Source organism: Aquarana catesbeiana, linkage group LG03 (assembly GCF_042186555.1).
Source record: "Aquarana catesbeiana isolate 2022-GZ linkage group LG03, ASM4218655v1, whole genome shotgun sequence".
Taxonomy (NCBI): Eukaryota; Metazoa; Chordata; class Amphibia; order Anura; family Ranidae; genus Aquarana; species Aquarana catesbeiana.
In genome coordinates this window covers 185,746,701-185,753,954 of record NC_133326.1, presented here as the reverse complement: position 1 = coordinate 185,753,954, position 7,254 = coordinate 185,746,701, and the positions used below count along the sequence as shown (strand labels likewise).

Here is a 7,254-nt window from a genome sequence, read left to right as displayed (position 1 = left end):
GACTTCCCCTTTTTCGTCATCTGCAGACCATTGTTATATGGAACAGCTAACACTAGTTTGCTCCTCCTTTTACATATGTACGCACAATCCTCTGAGCAAAGAGCTGACGCTTGATGTGATGAACACGCCAGGTCCTTCTAAAAACCACCACTCTATATGTATATGCACTTGTAAATTGCTGGAACTGCCTGTATGCATCATTTGCACATCATCTTTCTCTTATTTGTTCCCTAAACACCTCGTTGTCCACTGCACCGATTAAACAAATCACACAATATTTGCATGTGCATCCAGAAACCATTGCAATATGTCAAAGCCCTAAGTAATAGACAATGTAAATGGCTTATAAACTTGACACTTGCACACTAACAATTGCGCAAGGTCTTGTTCCTGGTGGAAAATTGGTTTCTGTATGATGTGATTCTGCTAAAAGTTCAGACAGTTCTAATAATTTACAGCTTCAATCTGTTTTAGATACTTCTGTTTATATATGGCCGTTTGCAATGCGTGTTTATAGTACTATTGTGTAAAACGTTAACTGTACACAAAATTAAAGCAAACGTTAAACAGGATCTCACTGTCACCTACAGACATCTGCCATTACTTCATGAATGTTTAGTACATCTCTGTATTGTGAGCAAATACTGCATGGCATTGAGTCGCAAATATTATGACTGCCGTTCTTACAATCGTAATGTTTCCAATTTCTCTTTTCATAAGAGATGAAAAATCGTTTATTGCCTCTAAACGTCATCCGTCTTTTATGAGTAATCACAGTGCTGCATGCATAGAAAGGCATTTTCTAACTTATGTTATATTTCATTATTTGCTTGCATTGGTTCTTCGATAGAGTAAGGTAAGTGTTCTGCTTTTCTGTGTGTGTCTAGTGGTAACAAATCTCATGATGGATATCCAAGTGTATTTCCTGGATAATAAATATACCAAACAAAAAATCACCACCCAACATTCTGAAATGATAAAGAGGGACACCTTTTAGCCCACAGTATTTGGGCAAAGGACTTGTCCATGCCATGACCCCTGGTCCACAGACCACAATGATCTAATATGCAGAACATTATTGGCCAAACCATACAAGTGCTTTTTTTTTTACCTATATATTTCCTTTACATAGATTTTTTCAAAATAACAAATGCAGTATTATAGAAGTTGGATAAAATGTTAGTGCAGAATAACACTTTTAGTAGTAATATAATGCAATTTGTACAGAGGTGTACACATCAGATAAAAAAACGAGGGACAACTGAGGGATTTGGTCAGTCCCTCTAAACGCGGGACAGTTGGGAGCTATGAATTCGGTAGTAGCTGGATAAGAATCACCTATAGATTTCTACTGTGAGGTTTTATAGCTTCGAACATAGCAGCAATCACTACAAAGTCAAGAAAGGAAGTATTCTACGATGTAAAATAAAAATTCAGATGTAAGAGGAAAATATGTCAAGGAATCTGGAGAGTGATTGCAATGGCCATCACCCCTCAAAACTGAAATGATGAGTTTGGATTCACTTATCTTTTAATTCAGACCATAGCATACAATTGTCACATTGGGCTTCTGAGTTGCTCTGCCTTGGTGTGATTTGCACATCTGTTTCCCACTCTCTATACATCAGTCATCACAGTCTAACGTGTGAATAAAGTGTAGCAGAAGGTGCCTATTTGTCTGCGTTAGAGGGTGTTCAACTATATATAAAGGTGATTATTTATTGGTGGTTTTTGCATGTAGTATATACTTTATTCCAAACAACCATTGAATGATATCCTTGTTAGCCTCATATGTTTATTTTTAGTTGTCTAGATTGAACACTTTAGAAGATGAATAGAGGTTCAGGAATTTGCAGGGTTATATTCATAATACAAGGAAATAGTCTGAGAAAATACAAGCTCATCTACTTTCCGTACATTTTTTTTCATTTATTTATTAAATCTGCTAAGCTCCCTGTTGCAATGCCCACTACACAATTATCATAAAATGTATTGGCAGAATTTCAATCTGACAAAGCTATTCTTTGCCTTAAAACCCACTGATATCACATGATATAATGAGACAAAACAAAAAAATGTGTAAACAAGGTGAGTAGTAGTGCTACGATTGTTGGGGAAAAGTGGCACCATTTTGGTGACATTACCCAGAAAACTGTATCTACAATGTACCTTGTATGAGGAACACCTTGTACAAACTAATGATTTTCTTTAACCACTTAAGGACCAGAATGATTTGCGATACGGCACTGCGCCACTTTAACTGACAATTGCGCAGTCGTGCAACGCTGTACCCAAACAAAATTTATGTCCTTTTTTTCCCACAAATAGGACTTTCTTTTGGTGGTATTTGATCACCTCTGTGGTTTTTTTTGTTTTTTTTGGGGCTATAAACAAAAAAAGACCAACAATTTAAAAAAAAAAAACAATATTTTTAACTTTTTGCTATAATAAATATCCCCCCCCCAAAAAAAAAAAAAAAAAAAAATTTCTTCATCAGTTTAGGCTGATATATATTCTTCTACATATTTTTGGTAAAAAAAAATCGCAATAAGCGTATATTGATTGGTTTGCGCAAAAGTTATAGCATCTGCAAATCATGGGATAGATTTATGGCATTTTTATTTTTTTTATTTTTTTTTACTAGTAATGGCGGTGATCAGCGATTTTTAGTGGGACTTCAACATTGCGGCCGACATATCGGACACTTTTGACACTTTTTTGGGACCAGTGACATTTATGCAACAATCAGAGCTAAAAATAGCCACTGATTACTGTATAAATGTCACTGGCAGGGAAGGGGTTAACACTAGGGGGCGATCAAGGGATTAAGTGTTCCCTAGGGAGGTGTTTCTAACTGTGGGGGCAGTGTAGTGACTGGAGGAGGAGACAGATTGCTGTTCCTAATCACTTGGAACAGCAGATCTGTCTCTCTTTTCCTGACAGATCTGTCTGTTTACATTCACAGATCCCTGTTCTGTCTCTCTCAGGAGTGATCACGGGAGGTCGGCGGACATCGCGGTCACGGCCACGCGCATTGGCTTTGGTGTCGCGTGCTGGCATGTGCGTGCCCCCTAGAGGTCTTAAAGCGGTTGACGTACAATGACAGCGATTCGCCAAAGAGAGACAATTAAAACCAGTATTAGTCTTTAACAACATACTGTATTCTGTTATGAAGACATTTATAGATTGAACATAACCACATTGAGAATATATTATCAGCTTTATGAGGTTACAGTTTTATTTTCAATTAACTACCACCTCTGTGTCTAAACCAGCATGCTGTAGTGTAGACCACACTAGATATAAAACCTCAAATTCTAATGAACTCATAGTAACACCTTTGAACCAATCAGATTATAGTATTCAGATTAGTTAAGAGATCATTCCTGATTGGTTACTTTTATTTACAGTTTGTAAATGACTGTTGCAGTTTGCATTGTCTAACTATTGTACCTGCACAAAACGAATAGAAAGCAGAGAACCTTATGAGTGACTAAACTGATCTGAAGTTTGGGGGCATGAACAGAATTTGCTAGTTGTTGGTGCACTGAGTGTAAAGAGTGTTCTTTTTAATGGTATATTGTATAGTTACCAACTAGAATACTTTTGCATAAAACGAATTCAAACCATTTTCTTAAATTTCGGATGGAGTAGAGAAGAGTTACAATTTCTGTTAGTGTCTGAGCTTCGAGGGAGAAGGAGGAGAAACAGATGTTCCTTTCCGTGGATACTGCCTATGTACAGCAGGGTGGAAAAAAATCTTTTTTTTTTTTTTTTTTTTAAATAAAAAAAAAATCTGATTTTTTTTAATTTTAAATCAGTTTTTTTTTATTTTTTATCAAATTTATTTTAATAAAATGCTTTTGGAGTAAAATCTATCTAAAGATATTTTTCTATTTAAGATACATTAATAATTTAGTTTATTCAGCATGAAATGGAACTTAGTTATGTAGCATGAGGCTGTATATTCTGCATTATTTACATTTTTGATAAACTCATTCAATGAATCCAAGCTCTGCAAGCTGAGATAACATGCACTGCATTGATACAGTCGAACAATTTCTCAGTAACCATGAGATAAAACAAAGTTCATCCTTTATCACCTTGTTTTGCAAATATATGTACATTACAAACTGTATGATTGTTTGAGAAGAAATGCACCTGTACCAGGCTCTAAGTGAGAGGAGGAAGGGCAAGCAGTAAAAATGAAAGTGAAACCTAAGCAGCTTATAAACCTTGTGATCTTTATTCACATAGCTTGAAGTGCTTTATTCCTCCCTTGAGGAACAAAATGGCAGCAGGCCATAAAAGAGGGAATATTTACTAACCTGACAACTTTTTATTCTAAATAGGAAACCTTCATTTTGTTTGCAAATATTAAAGATTCTAACTACCAGCGAGAATAAGTCCTTACATATAAAGAGCACCTGTCATTTCAGATCCATCATGGCAGCACCTGTTAGTGGGCATCCACTCACCTGCTACCGCCACATCCCTCACCTCGTTGTGCCACTGCCACAACACCAGCCGTCCCATTAAAGTGAATGGGACTGTCGGTGAGTCAACAGCGTGTCAGAGGAGGAGGAGCTGCTGCGGGACAGAGATGACAGTTGCTCTTTAAAAAATTACAATTTAAATTAAATTTGATTTTAAACAATCCTTTTTACTAGTGATTTAAATCGACTTGATTTAAATCAAATCCACCCTGATGTACAGTATGTTATGTTCTGGTCCATTCATTGTACACCTTCGAGATTGCCACCTTCAAATGGCCTAACATCTCTTCTTACTGTATTTCCTAAGTCCAGAGCTGCTCCACTCTTACCTACAGTCAATTATTTTTAAAGTCTGTTAGGTCGTACTTAAAGCTCATGGAGTAAGATGAGTATTATTGTATGTTGGGTGCTTTATTTGAAAAAAAAAGTAGCAATATTTGGGGTGGTGGGGCCAATGTTTTTGACTTGTTTTTTTAGTAACCATAGTTCCACTTTTAGCCTATTCTCACATGCAAAACAAGTGTACAGATGGAGTTTGTTTGATTTCTACTATTTTTCTATTTGTGTTCTGAGTATATAGACATCATGACTTTTAGGATTATTTATTCTGTATTTTCCTATCTTACTGTGGAGGGGTTTTGGACTTGGAACTGCACTGAGTCACATTGATTCATATGTTTTTTTTTAAATGGTAGAGAAGTGTAACTAGAACAGAAATGTTTATGGAATATTGCTATGCATGTTCTCCATTATAATTTCACCTTACTTTTCACAGCACTCGCAAACAAAATTACATGATGAATTTTTCACGACAACATGGTCTCAGGCATTTCTACAACAGGAGACGGAGGTCTCTGAGACAGTACCCATGAAGAAGTAACATGTGTATAATTCCTGCCATCATGTGAAGTGTTGCTTTTCATTGTCTCCAATCAAAACACTGCGTCCAGTTTCAAGACTTTACCGCTATTGGCTTAAATAACAAAGAGCCTTCTATAAGACTTACCATACTCCATTTTTCGCACTGTGAACTAATGAGAAATAACTTATTTTCTCATCGGTAAATGTTATAATGTTGATGTGTCTGTGAAAGTATGTGATCTGTTGTAAAATCAGTTTCATTGAAAGTATTTCAGTTCTGCAATGTATTCTGTTTAACAAGAAGCCATCTTTAAGCACAAAGGACTTGTTGGAACATTTGGAAAAAGTGCAGTATTTACAGTATTTAACAAAATGTTGACACTTAGATATTTAAGTGCACTGTATTTCATCTATGTATCATATTTTATAAGATTAAATTATCATGTTTCTGTCTTTTATGTACTTTCCTCAAAAACAATGTGCTGGCATCTGTCAAATTGATATAAAATACAGTCTTTTAAGTGATATTTGGCCCATTGAATGTACACTCTGATATTATACCTGAAACCATGCATTATAGGCTTATATTGTAGGATCACATGAAAAGATCTCTTTAAGTCATTGTACACCTTGGATCCTATTGATGTGCTTAATGGGGAGAGTACTGGTAAAAATGTTGATAAGAACATGTTGTCTTGAAGTTTCCCTTTATGAAGCATTATGAACAGATCTTGAACAAATCCCCAGCATTCAGTATATGGGAGTGTTTTAGATATTTAAGGCCAATAAACCCAGCAGTAACTGCATTGTGATGTCTGTGACGTTAGAGTGGCTTGTAGCCTGTGGACATGTTCTTTGTATTCCATTTGTAGTTTGTCCCTATTGCAGGTCTATGTATCTTCTGCTGTAGCAATGCAACTACACCAGCAACAGCAATATGGCCGCTTATCCTTTTTTATTGGACATCATAAAAGATATCTTGACAGTGTTTTCAGTTCCAATGCAATATTGGCAGTGCTCAGTGAAGAGTTTGTGTTTCTCGCCTGTATTTCAAACTCATCTTTTTAAATGTCCACATAAAACATTAATTGTAAGAAAGGCTAAAATCATTTTAACAGTTCTGAATGCAGTTGCTATGTTGAGAACAGTATTTGCCCTCATATTCCATGCACCATAGTTTGTATATGATCCTCTGAGGATAATGATTGGAACTATCAGCTTTCTGTCTGTTCTGTTCAAGTTAATACAGAAATAAACTGTTCTGAATGTTTGTTCATTTTATTACAATTTTGTTGTTGTTCCAAATAATTGCATACAATTCTGAAACAAAATGTAGATGTAGAATGAACTTGCTTTACATATTACATTGGTGGCAGGATTTATCTGTAAACTTTAGACAGTAAAAAAGCTGTTGAAAGGTGACTGTTGGGAATAGTAATGATGATATCCTAAGCCTACGATGATGTTACCACTTTAGTTGGGGGATTCATCATTGGGAAACTTTGCAGCCCTTTCATTACCCCCAAGAACAGGAGTACTCTTTATTGTGGATTACCGACTATGGAGGGAGAGGGTGGCATCATTATCCACATCAAGCCTGGCAGACTTAGGGGCATATCTACTATCACAGCCTTTTCACACTTCACGACTTTCCTGAAGTTCAAATTTTACTAACAATTTTTACATACTTTTTTTTCACAAGAAAAACATCATTTTTTACATACTTAACTGACTTTTCTTTTCTAAATATATTAGGTCCTTAGGTAATCTTCCTTGATAAATTTCCAAGAAAAAATACATGGATTTTCTTCTTTTCAAAATTGTCTTATAATAGCAGTACTGTTATTTCTTGCCCAGCAACACCTCATCCAATCAGAGAACGTCTTACATTCATTGA

At 35.7% G+C, this 7,254-nt stretch overlaps 1 long non-coding RNA gene across 1 annotated transcript; it reads left to right on the top strand.

Moving 5' to 3' along the window:
• Positions 1-32: 32 nt before the first annotated feature.
• On the top strand, positions 33-6,644 carry LOC141131859 (uncharacterized). Its single transcript, XR_012242829.1, has 2 exons — positions 33-856; positions 5,272-6,644. It is a non-coding gene; the product is annotated as an uncharacterized lncRNA (long non-coding RNA).
• The last annotated feature ends 610 nt before the right edge of the window (positions 6,645-7,254 follow it).